Raw genomic sequence first — 13,642 nt, 5'->3', positions numbered from 1 at the left:
TAAAGTAGCTGCAAAGGTACAAGTCCAAGAAAAGAGAACATAGACCCCTCCCCCACACACACCCCAGTGAAAGAGCGTCAATGTCCTTTTTGTACAAAGAGCACATGGGATGGGATATATAACGATATGGCCATCTTTGGGAAACGTGATCTGCCACAGCCGCGTAACTGAACTCTAGGATCAATTGCAGACATGTAGAAAGAACACAAGTACCATTTAAGAGGGCTTCCAGGAAAACAGAGAATGTAGTTACAGCAAGAAATTAACAAAGGAGTAAAAGAGGTAGTTGTTGGATATGTGGAGCATTTTGCGAACTCTACACTGTGGAAGAATTTACGAAGTTGAGGAAGGTGATAATCTGAACCATATGTCTATCCAAAGCCATAAAGAGGTAAGAGTCTGAGTGATAAACTCCTGAAGATTTTGGCTTGTTTCCGTAATGGAGGTAAACAGAGGTGTAGGGCAGAATGGGATTAATTCTCAGGAAGGGAGAGGAGTTGGTTTTGTTAGGGGCACTTGAAGCCCTGGTGGCTGCTCCAATCCATGCAAGAGCGGATTTAAGTCTGGCAGAGGGATGGCAGGAACCAAGAGTATTCAAGGCACACCATGACCAAGAAAAATTGATCCCAATATAGCCAAAATGTCTTACATTAGAAAAACAATATAATCTACCTTATTAAGAGATACTATGAGGGAAAATTATACATTCACATTAACACATGCTGGAAAGGCATTGGATAATATGACGCTAATTTATGACAAAAAGAATGCACTTAGCAAACTAGGAATCAAAGTGAAATTTGAACTTGATAGTGTGTCTACCAAAGACCCCAAGCAATTAGCTTGCTTAATATTAGAGTAATTGAAGCATTCTCTTTAAAGTCAGGAACAATTCAAGGGTACCTGCTAACACTGCTTATACATTAACAACATGGTATGAAAATGAGTAAGAGGTTTATTATTATAAAGGAAGAAACAATATCACGATTTACACATTAACAATAATATGATTAATTACAAAGAAAATAAAAGGTACTCCAAAGAAAAATTATTAGAACTTACTAGTAACCAATATACAAAATTCAATAGCTTTTCTATGAATCAGCAATAATCAGTTATAAGATATCCTCTTACTACAGTTCAGTCCCAGTAGGAAAAAAAGAAGTATATAGGGATACTCAAGAATATATCCAAAAGAAATGAAAGTTATTTAACAGGAAATTATCAAACATTTTTATTGCAAAACATAAGACAAGATCTTAAAAAATGAAGAGAAATTGGTTCTGTGTTCATGGATGGAAAAACTAAATATTGTAAAGATGTCAGTGCATCCCAAATTAATCTTTAAATTCAATGTAATTATCATAAAAAATCTTAACAGAGTTTTTCAGAGAACTTGGGCAGATTGGAAATGAATGAAAACAGATCCACATGAAGGATCATGATTGGAAATTCAGAGCATCAAGGATAATGAACAAATCTTAAAAGCCCCCAGAAAGGAAAACAGGTCATTTGACAAAAGACTGGCAATCAGTGTTTGACTTTCCAGGAGTGTGCCAGAAGCTATAAAGCAATATAGCATTGAGTTCAAAGTTGAAAAATCTCAAAAAAGAAGTAAAAGAAGAAAAAGAAGGGGAGGAGGAGGAGGTTGGAGATCTCTTACCCACAACCTTCTCAGAAAGTTAGTAGAAAATACACTTCGCTGGTGAAGAGTGGAAAACAGACAACAAATGGGAAGACATGGGATTTGTGGGGAGAGAGGGAAGGAAAATCTCAGGGAGAGAGTTATCAGATTTGCCATACATTTTGCTGCCAAGAAAGAGCCGCAAAACCATTTTACCTAAAGCAATGGTTCTCAGAGTAGCCCCAGTCCACTTGAGAATTTGCTAAAAAGGTAAGTTCTCAGAGTTCTTCCCAGACCTACTGGACCAAAATCTCTGGGACAGGGTGCTTGACAACCCATATTTTATCAAACCCTGTAAGTGCTTCTGGAGCAACATAAGTGTGAGAACCCTTGACCCAGTGTGCCCTAAAACTTTTTATGACCTAAAACTTTCAGGTCATAAGAATTTCCCTAATTCTGCTATAGGCATCAAACATGAATCTTTATTTTTTGATGTTTTATTCTTATTTTGAAAATAACACATGGTCTGTGTTGTCATCTTGGAAAAGATAGAAAAGGATAATTGAGAAAGAAAAGTTATCTATAATTCCATGACTCAGAAAAAAGTAGTAAATTTACATTTATTATATTATATACATACAGATATATATGTATATTTGGATTATACAGTATGTGCATTTTATATATTCTTTTTATTTAATATTATATATTGAATATTTCCTATGTTATTGAAATATCTTCTACAACTTCATTTTACTAGCTACATATTTCATAATATGGTGGTAATATGATGTATAAAAAATGTGTTTCTACCAATGAGAGTTTTCTCTAATTCTTTGAAAAATATAATAATGTTGTAATGAATTTCATCTTAGTTCTCTTTTATAGTTTTGTGTCTGGTTACAAGCACAGTTACCTGCAGTCAGAGATGGTGATGTTACTCCTAGGTGTGCCATTTGCTGGTGGTATGACCTTCTGCATGTTTAATTTATCTCTCAGGGTTTCTGTCTCCCATCTATAAATGGGGATACTAATACTCTTCATGGTGAAGATTGAGGAGGATAATATGTGTTAAGCACTTACTACAGTTCCCATCTAAAACTAATGTTAATGCTAACTCTTAATCACTGCTGGTAGAAAGAGTAGATTGTTACAGCCACTTTGGAAAACGATGTGGCACTACTTGCAAAACTGAACATGTGCACGGTCTAGAAGCCAACAATTCCACTTCTAGGTATAGCCCCAAACTCTTCCACATGTGCACAATGAGACCTATGCAAGAATATTCATAGCGCATTCTTTTTTTTTAAAAGACTTTATTTATTTGAGAGAGAGGGAGAGAGAGAGAGAGAGCACAGAGGGAAAGAGAGGAGCAGACTCCCTGCTGAGCAGAGAGGCCAGCTTAGGGCTCAGTCCCAGAGATCATGACCTGAGCCACAGGCGGACCCTTAACTGACTGGGCCACTCAGGTGCCACTGCAGCATTCTTTATAAGAACACAAAACCTAGAAACAATCCATATGTTCATCAACTGGAGAACAGATACATTGTGGTGTTTTTGCATAAGAAAATATAAGGCAATAGTAAAAAGGAATAAACTATAACTAAACATAATGACATGGATGAGTATTAGAAACTGAAGAGAAATGAAAAAAAAATGCTCTATATATTAGAAAAAACACTGATGCTAAAAGAAAATGAATTTGCAACAGTACCAACAGTAATACTAGCAGGCGTAACAATCATGTGTTTTTTTTTTTTAATACGGTCTTATAAATTTCTAAAACCAAACGTTTGGAGTAAACACTGGATTAGTTAGGTCTTTTGTTTTCCCTTCCAAAACAAAAAAAGTTTTATTGATTTATTATATAACCATTAATTTAAGAGAGTGGCCATTCTATCACATCCCTTCCGACATTGGTACATCTACCATGATCATTTAATAGGCAAGAGACACCACATTGTTTTAATCTGATTTTTTTAGTTAATGGTTTAAAGATTTTATTTATTTATTTATTTGACAGATAGATAGAGTGAGAGAGGGAACACAAGCAGGGGGAGTGGGAGAGGGAGAAGCAGGATTCCCACTGAGCAGGGAGCCTGATCCTAGGAACCTGGGATCATGACCTGAGCCAAAGGGAGAAGCCAAATGACTGAGCCACCCAGGCACCCCAATGGTGTAGGTATTTTTAGTGTGTATAATAATTCTATTCCTTAGCACTAAATCTGCCCATTTGGTTACATTTTCAGTGAAGACTGATAATTGAGTTGACTTCTGAAAGTAAACTATCATTTTTTTCAGGGGAAGCACGTAGGTGGTTAGCTTGGAATGGGGGAGGTCCATTCTAGGTACATACAAGTACAGAGGTGTTAAATGATGAGGATTCCGGAAATGGGGATAGGCTTAATATAACTCTAAGAAAAGGTACGTAAAATTTTAGGATACAAGAAAGACTGAAAAAATTGAGGGTAGTCTCTTAAACTATTCTAAGTGTTATAAACTTTGTTTATAAGAATAGAGAACGTTGAAAATTATCTAACTGATTTATTTGTGTTACCAGATTTTGTGTTAGAATAATAACTGATGGTAGAGAAAAGGATAATTTGGAAGGAGAAACCCTAGACATGAAGTACCAGGCTTTGGAAATCATCTAGGAGAAAGAATCCTAGGTTGAACAAAGCCAGTGGTTGTGGAAAATAAAGGGTGAGTAATTAGACTTTAGTGCTAAGTGAACGTGTAGCACTAAAGTCTTTACTTGGTCAAACAAAATGGAAATTTTTCCCTAATGATTTAGAGACTATGAGGAAGGGAAGAGACACACACATGTGTGTGTACACACACACACTCTCTCTCTTATTTATTTACTGATTTGCTAATTTAAAACAATCCTTTATTTGAAGGATTTTTGCCCCATTTTTCAGGTTTATCCTACTCATTCTTTCTTGCAATCTGTGGTGTCCCTAACAATATTTTCAGACAATGCTCTGTCTGAAATTTTCTTTCTTTACCCAAAATAAATTTTTTTTCCAGTGTTGCAAACACATCTCCTATACTTTATATTTTCCTTTTGCCCCTCTACATCATCGTCTTCATCTTCTCTACCTAGTTATGGGCTTTAGAAGTATATATCAATCAATATGATATGATCAGTAGCGCCTTCATAAAGGGGCTTCATCCCAGGGCTTCATTGTGCTCTTAGTTTTCCCAGAGGTAGGATCTGCCAATAGAGACCAACAGTGAAAGGGAGAAAGAGCAGCAAGGACCGGGCTGAGGGATAGTTCAATATTCCAGGCTCTCTCCCTCACTGAAGAGAGCTACTAGCAGACCCCAGACACTCCACCATTCTTTCCTGCTCTCTTGCTCTCTCTGTCTCTCCCCCTTTCCCCAGCTCCCTTCTGTCCAGGTTGGTTCTGAAATTCTGGGAACTCCTTTTCTCCTTTGCATCTTCAGACCTAGAGTTGGGAATGGAGATTCCATTACCCATTTCCAGCTCAGGGTCCCATACTCTTCTTTTCAATTTCCCTATGTTCTGCCCACATCTATGTAAATAGTGTCTTGATTAAACTGTTGTCAAATTGCTCAAATTGAGTGTAACATCTGTTTCCTGCTGGGATATTAACTGATACAGAAATTGGTACTGGAAATAGCTCTGGGAAATAGAACTTCAACATGGGAATCTGGGATTGGGTTACTCTCCTTGCCATCAGGAAAAGGGACGTGAGTCCCAACTAAGTGCATCTGGGGAATCATGATTATTTAAATTAAAGAAAAATACAATTAAGGGCAAGTGGAGGGCAAGTTGGAAAATCCATTCAACCCAGTAATTAGTCTCCACAGTGGTAATATAAATTTTAAAAGTGTGGCATTAGGTAGCTTTATTCCTGATAGCTCTAGAGCACAGGTTCTCAGTTAATGGCAATTATGCCCCCTGGGGAACCTCTGGCAATGTTTGGAGACCATTTTGCCTGTCACAGCTTGGAGGTAAGGGTTAATATTGGTTTCTAGAGGGTAGAAGCCAGGGACGACACTAACCATCCCACCGTGCAGAGGACAGCCCTACGGCAAGAACTATCTGGCCCAGGATGTTAACAGCGATGAGGCTGAGAAACCCTGCTCTAGAGAGAAATGGAAAGCAATGAGTATAGAATTGAGAATACAGGTAGAAATTGGACAGTCTTAGAAACAGTTAATAAGATATCCTCATCTCCTAGACTTTTAGGGCTGGTAGAGCTGAAGACCAAGACTTGGAGAGGGGTGCTTGGCTGGCTTAGTCTGTTAAGCCTCAAATTCTGGATTTCATCTCAGGGTATGATATCAGGGTGGTGAGATCAAGTCCCATGTCAGGCTCTGTGCTGGGCATGAAGTCTGCTTCGGATTCTCACCTCTCTGCCCCTCCCCCTGCTTGCTCGTGCGCTCTCTCCCTCTCTCAAATAAGTAAATCTTAAAAAAAAAAAAAAAAAAGACTGTGGAGAAATATTCACCCTACCAAGTCTCATACAAATCAAGATAGGTGTCCTATTGAAAAGACCGGGGGCTGTGAGACACAGAACATGAACATTTGTGCTAAAAGAGATAGGCAGGAAACATGGAACTTCAAATCTTTCTGAAACTCTTACAAATGAGGAGAGCCACTTGACTTCCCCATAAGAGAGGACCTGCATCCCCTTGTTTAAAAGCTTATGAACACCTAAGCCAAGGGCTCCCAGCTGATGCTTGTCTCAGCATAACACATTCTCTATCCAACGCTACAGGCTCCTAATTAGACTCCAGCATAGGACAAAGAAGTACCAGATCTGCTCTCCAAGCAAATATATATCATAATATATATGATTAAGCCCATGTGTACTGGAAGGACCCTGGGGAGCATGTGAAAGGGTAGATTCTAAGTGTGTCTGACCAAGAAGGATTAAACATCAAGTCTGAGCTGGACATATTCAATAAAATGTCTGTACTCACTGCAGGATTTGAGTTTAATGGGTTGCCTCAAGGACCTGGGGGTGGTGTAAATCTTGCCCTGGGTTGGCTAACTGAAACAGGACTTAACAGTGGTTTATAGTCTGTGTAGTACAAATGCTGAAACCTCTCTGGCACGTTCTAGTACAGATTTTCTTGTTCTCTCAGAATCCCCTGGGGATACTTGGTAAAAATACAAAAACCCAGTCTAGTATGACTCCACTACTCTGGACCACTGGTTCTCAAACCAGGGTCACATCAGAAGCACGTGGGGAGTTTTCAAAATTCACAAAGTCTAGGTCACACCCCAGACCAAGGAAATCAAAATCTCGGGGTGGGATTCAGGCATCAGTGTTATTTAAAGCTTTCCAGGTGATTCTAATATGCAGGCAAGCTTGACAGCAGATAAATACATCTGAAGGTCCAGAAGAGAGAACTGGGACCTTTTGAGAAAGGAGCCTACAATGTGGCTCCAGGAGGATATCATGGGTCTTCCTCACCCTTTTCCGAAGAATCTATTGACTTGAATCAGTATAATCATGCAGTAAGAATGAAGGTATTCCAAGGTATTTGGACACTGGCTCTGGTCTGATGGCCCACTGGCCAGTTTGGCCAGGTCACAGCTGGAGGACTGACCTGAGTTTTTCCCACTGTGGGGCTAGTGGGACTGTGGATTCATCCTGTGATACTTTTCTGGTCCCAGAAAATACAGTAAGGATAAATGTAATTAATCACTGAAAATTTCCTTATTTCCTGACCAAAAAAACCACTATTCTAGTAGAAAAGGCCAGAGGGAACCCCCTGGAAATGCTCCTTTTCCCACAAACGTCCCTGAGAGTGAACCAAAATCAGACACCACTTCTCTAACGAATTTAAGAGACAAACGCCTCCACTGAATACTTGAAAGATGCTTGGGTCACAGATTATATATTATATTCACCTTCCCTGTTTGGTTGGTGTAGAAGGAGATGGGCCATGGACGTCCCCTCAATAAAAGTGGATACTGAGCCCCCAGGACAACCTTACTCTCCATGGTGACCAGCCTGCTCCCTGGTAGCAAGTTGTTATCTTGGACCCCTTTCATCATGGAGGGAAGAGTGATTTGTCTTCACAGGAACAGGAACAGATTCTTGGTAGAAATTAGTTTTCCTTGCCCCCACTTCTGCCAATGCCACTATTTATGGACTTACAGAATACCCTATCTATCACCATGTAATTCTGCACATATTGCTTCTGTACAAGAAATTCATTTTATAGGGAAGGATATACGGCAATGTGATTCTGTTCTTATCATCTGCTCTTTATCCCAGAATCTGAAACTCAGTCATTATACCAGTTAGGAGACAGAATTCAGATAGACTAAGACCTGTCTTAGCGGATACAGTACATCCTTAGCAGTGACTAGTAATTGGTGACTTCTTACCTAGAGTCGGGTTCAGGAACCAAGGCACGGAGGTAGAAGTGGCCCTAGTTACTCCCTAGTTATTAACAAAACCCTTGATGAATGCTTGCTTTAGTCCCGGAAATCTTAGCCCCACTGAATTTGGAGGTCTTATGCCCAGAAAGGGATGCTTTTAATAGGGGACATGGTGATGATTCCATGAATTAGAAGCTGAAACTCAGCCTTGACTATTTGTATTTCCTACACCACCAAACCAACAGACAGACAAGGGAGTAGCTCCGTGATCATACGAACATGACCCCGCTGGGTTTGCTACTACACCATGCAAGCAAGGAGGTTCTGAATTCAAGTGAGGAGATTCCTTATTCCTTATCGCCAGGGAACTGTTGCTATCCAATAAAGATAAGACCTCTAAAATCTCACTGCCCATCTGCGTGAAAATCTGGGTCATTCTCCTGGGCAAAGAACCCTCTCTATGGAGATGTTAACCGTATAAAAAGAATATAGAATAGGTAGGGGACAAAGACAACAATGGATACCAACATAAGCTTGTGATGAGTTCCATACTAAGGGACAATAGCAATTTTTTTTTATTTTATTTTTTATAAACATATATTCTTATCCCCAGGGGTACAGGTCTGTGAATCGCCAGGTTTACACACTTCACAGCACTCACCATAGCACATACCCTCCCCAATGTCCATAACCCCACCCCCCCTCTCCCAAACCCCCTCCCCCCAGCAACCCTCAGTTTGTTTGTGAGATTAAGAGTCACTTATGGTTTGTCTCCCTCCCAATCCCTTCTTATTTCATTTACTCTTCTCCTACCCCCTTAACCCTCCATGTTGCATCTCCTCTCCCTCATATCAGGGAGATCATATGATAGTTGTCTTTCTCTGATTGACTTATTTCACTAAGCATGATACCCTCTAGTTCCATCCACGTCGTCGCAAATGGCAAGATTTCATTTCTTTTGATGGCTGCATAAGTATTCCATTGTGTATATATACCACATCTTCTTTATCCATTCGTCTGTTGATGGACATCTAGGTTCTTTCCATAGTTTGGCTATTGTAGACATTGCTGCTATAAACATTCGGGTGCACGTGCCCCTTCGGATCACTACGTTTGTATCTTTAGAGTAAATACCCAGCAGTGCAATTGCTGGGTCATAGGGTAGTTCTATTTTCAACATTTTGAGGAACCTCCATGCTGTTTTCCAGAGTGGTTGCACCAGCTTGCATTCCCACCAACAGTGTAGGAGGGTTCCCCTTTCTCCGCATCCTCGCCAGCATCTGTCATTTCCTGACTTGTTAATTTTAGCCATTCTGACTGGTGTGAGGTGATATCTCATTGTGGTTTTGATTTGTATTTCCCTGCTGCTGAGTGATATGGAATACTTTTTCATGTGTCTGTTGGCGATCTGGATGTTCTTTGCAGAAATGTCTGTTCATGTCCTCTGCCCATTTCTTGATTGGATTATTTGTTCTTTGGGTGTTGAGTTTGCTAAGTTCCTTATAGATTTTGGACACTAGCCCTTTATCTGATATGTCGTTTGCAAATATCTTCTCCCATTCTGTCAGTTGTATTTTGGTTTTGTTAACTGTTTCCTTTGCTGTGCAAAAGATTTTGATCTTGATAAAATCCCAATAGTTCATTTTTGCCCTTGCTTCCCTTGCCTTTGGCGATGTTCCTAGGAAGAAGTTGCTGCGGCTGAGGCCGAAGAGGTTGCTGCCTGTGTTCTCCTCAAGGATTTTGATGGATTCCTTTCTCACATTGAGGTCCTTCATCCATTTTGAGTCTATTTTCGTGTGTGGTGTAAGGAAATGGTCCAATTTCATTTTTCTGCATGTGGCTGTCCAATTTTCCCAGCACCATTTATTGAAGAGGCTGTCTTTTTTCATTGGACATTCTTTCCTGCTTTGTTGAAGATTAGTTGACCATAGAGTTGAGGGTCTATTTCTGGGCTCTCTATTCTGTTCCATTGATCTATGTGTCTGTTTTTGTGCCAGTACCATGCTGTCTTGAGGATGACAGCTTTGTAAAAGAGCTTGAAGTCCGGAATTGTGATGCCACCAACTTTGGCTTTCTTTTTCAATATTCCTTTGGCTATTCGAGGTCTTTTCTGGTTCCATATAAATTTTAGGATTATTTGTTCCATTTCTTTGAAAAAAATGGATGGTACTTTGATAGGAATTGCATTAAATGTGTAGATTGCTTTAGGTAGCATAGACATTTTCACAATATTTATTCTTCCAATCCAGGAGCATGGAACATTTTTCCATTTCTTTGTGTCTTCCTCAATTTCTTTCATGAGTACTTTAGAGTTTTCTGTGTATAGATTCTTAGTCTCTTTGGTTAGGTTTATTCCTAGGTATCTTATAGTTTTGGGTGCAATTGTAAATGGGATTGACTCCTTAATTTCTCTTTCTTCTGTCTTGTTGTTGGTGTAGAGAAATGCAACTGATTTCTGTGCATTGATTTTATATCCTGACACTTTACTGAATTCCTGTACAAGTTCTAGCAGTTTTGGAGTGGAATCTTTTGGGTTTTCCACATATAGTATCATATCATCTGCAAAGAGTGATAGTTTGACTTCTTTGCCGATTTGGATGCCTTTAATTTCCTTTTGTTGTCTGATTGCTGAGGCTAGGACTTCTAGTACCAGGTTGAAGAGCAGTGGTGATAACTGACATCCCTGCCGTGTTCCTGACCTTATCGGAAAAGCTTTCAGTTTTTCTCCATTGAGAATGATATTTGCGGTGGGTTTTTCATAGATGGCTTTGATAATATTGAGGTATGTGCCCTCTATCCCTACACTTTGAAGAGTTTTGATCAGGAAGGGATGCTGTACTTTGTCAAATGCTTTTTCAGCATCTATGGAGAGTATCATATGGTTCTTGTTCTTTCTTTTATTAATGTGTTGTATCACATTGATTGATTTGCAGATGTTGAACCAACCTTGCAGCCCTGGAATAAATCCCACTTGGTCGTGGTGAATAATCCTTTTAATGTACTGTTGAATCCTATTGGCTAGTATTTTGGTGAGAATTTTTGCATCTGTGTTCATCAAGGATATTTGTCTGTAGTTCTCTTTTTTGATGAGATCATTTTCTGGTTTTGGGATCAAGGTGATGCTGGCCTCATAAAATGAGTTTGGAAGTTTTCCTTCCATTTCTATTTTTTGGAATAGTTTCAGGAGAATAGGAATTAGTTCTTCTTTAAATGTTTGGTAGAATTCCCCCGGGAAGCCGTCTGGCCCTGGGCTTTTGTTTGTTTGGAGATTTTTGATGACTGTTTCAATCTCCTTACTGGTTATGGGTCTGTTCAGGCTTTCTATTTCTTCCTGGTTCAGTTGTGGTAGTTTATATGTCTCTAGGAATGCATCCATTTCTTCCAGATTGTCAAATTTGTTGGCGTAGAGTTGCTCATAGTATGTTCTTAGAATTGTCTGTATTTCTCTGGTGTTAGTTGTGATCTTTCCTCTTTCATTCATGATTTTATTTTTTGGGTCCTTTCTCTTTTCTTTTTGATAAGTCTGGCCAGGGGTTTATCAATCTTATTAATTCTTTCAAAGAACCAGCTCCTAGTTTCGTTGATTTGTTCTATTGTTTTTTTGGTTTCTATTTCATTGATTTCTGCTCTGATCTTTATGATTTCTCTTCTCCAGCTGGGTTTAGGGTTTCTTTCTTGTTCTTTCTCCAGCTCCTTTAGGTGTAGGGTTAGGTTGTGTACCTGAGACCTTTCTTGTTTCTTGAGAAAGGCTTGTACCGCTATATATTTTCCTCTCAGGACTGCCTTTGTTGTGTCCCACAGATTTTGAACCGTTGTGTTTTCATTATCATTTGTTTCCATGAATTTTTTCAATTCTTCTTTAATTTCCTGGTTGACCCATTCATTGTTTAGAAGGATGCTGTTTAGTCTCCATGTATTTGGGTTCTTTCCAAATTTCCTCTTGTGATTGAATTCTAGCTTCAGAGCATTGTGGTCTGAAAATATGCAGGGAATGATTCCAATCTTTTGATACCAGTTGAGATCTGATTTAGGACCGAGGATGTGATCTATTCTGGAGAATGTCCCATGTGCACTAGAGAAGAATGTGTATTCTGTTGCTTTGGGATGAAATGTTCTGATTATATCTGTGATGTCCATCTGGTCCAGTGTGTCATTTAAGGCCTTTATTTCCTTGTTGATCTTTTGCTTGGATGATCTGTCCATTTCAGTGAGGGGAGTGTTAAAGTCCCCTACTATTATTGTATTATTGTTGATGTGTTTCTTTGATTTTGTTATTAATTGGTTTATATAGTTGGCTGCTCCCATGTTAGGGACATAGATATTTAAAATTGTTAGATCTTCTTGTTGGACAGTTCCTTTGAGTATGATATAGTGTCCTTCCTCATCTTTTATTATAGTCTTTGGCTTAAAATCTAACTGATCTGATATAAGGATTGCCACTCCTGCTTTCTTCTGATGTCCATTAGCATGGTAAATTGTTTTCCACCCCCTCACTTTAAATCTGGAGGTGCCTTTCGGTTTAAAATGAGTTTCTTGTAGGCAACATATAGATGGGTTTTGTTTTTTTATCCATTCTGATACCCTGTGTCTTTTGATTGGGGCATTTAGCCCATTAACATTCAGGGTAACTATTGAGAGATATGAATTTAGTGCCATTGTCTTGCCTGTAAGGTAACAGTTATTGTATATTGTCTCTGTTCCTTTCTGATCTACTACTTTTAGGGTCTCTCTTTGCTTAGAGGACCCCTTTCAATATTTCCTGTAGAGCTGGTTTGGTGTTTGCAAATTCTTTCAGTTTTTGTTTGTCCTGGAAACTTTTAATCTCTCCTTCTATTTTCAATGATAGCCTAGCTGGATATAGTATTCTTGGCTGCATGTTTTTCTCAATTATTGCTCTGAATATATCATGACAGCTCTTTCTGGCCTGCCAGGTCTCTGTGGATAAGTCTGCTGCCAATCTAATATTTTTACCATTGTATGTTACAGACTTCTTTTCCCGGGCTGCTTTCAGGATTTTCTCTTTGTCACTAAGACTTGTAAATTTTACTATTAGGTGACGGGGTGTGGACCTATTCTTATTGATTTTGAAGGGGGTTCTCTGAATCTCCTGGATTTTGATGCTTGTTCCCTTTGCCATATTGGGGAAATTCTCTCCAATAATTCTCTCCAATATACCTTCTGCTCCCCTCTCTCTTTCTTCTTCTTCTGGAATCCCAATTATTCTAATGTTGTTTCGTCTTATGGTGTCACTTATCTCTCGAATTCTCCCCTCGTGGTCCAGTAGCTGTTTGTCCCCCTTTTGCTCAGCTTCTTTATTCTCTGTCATTTGGTCTTCTATATCGCTAATTCTTTCTTCTGCCTCATTTATCCTAGCAGTGAGAGCCTCCATTTTTTATTGTACCTCATTAATAGCTTTTTTGATTTCAAATTGGTTAGATTTTAGTTCTTTTATTTCTCCAGAAAGGGCTTTTATATCTCCCGAGAGGGTTTCTCTAATATCTTCCATGCCTTTTTCGAGCCCGGCTAGAACCTTGAGAATCGTCATTCTGAACTCTAGATCTGACATATTACCAATGTCTGTATTGATTAGGTCCCTAGCCTTTGGTATGCCTCTTGTTCTTTTTTTTTTTTTTTTTTTTTTTTTTGTT

This window comes from Enhydra lutris, unplaced genomic scaffold, assembly GCF_002288905.1.
Source record: "Enhydra lutris kenyoni isolate GAN:26980312 unplaced genomic scaffold, ASM228890v2 scaffoldscaffold51, whole genome shotgun sequence".
In the NCBI taxonomy this organism is placed as follows: domain Eukaryota; kingdom Metazoa; phylum Chordata; class Mammalia; order Carnivora; family Mustelidae; genus Enhydra; species Enhydra lutris.
Note: the sequence above shows the minus strand (reverse complement) of the source record.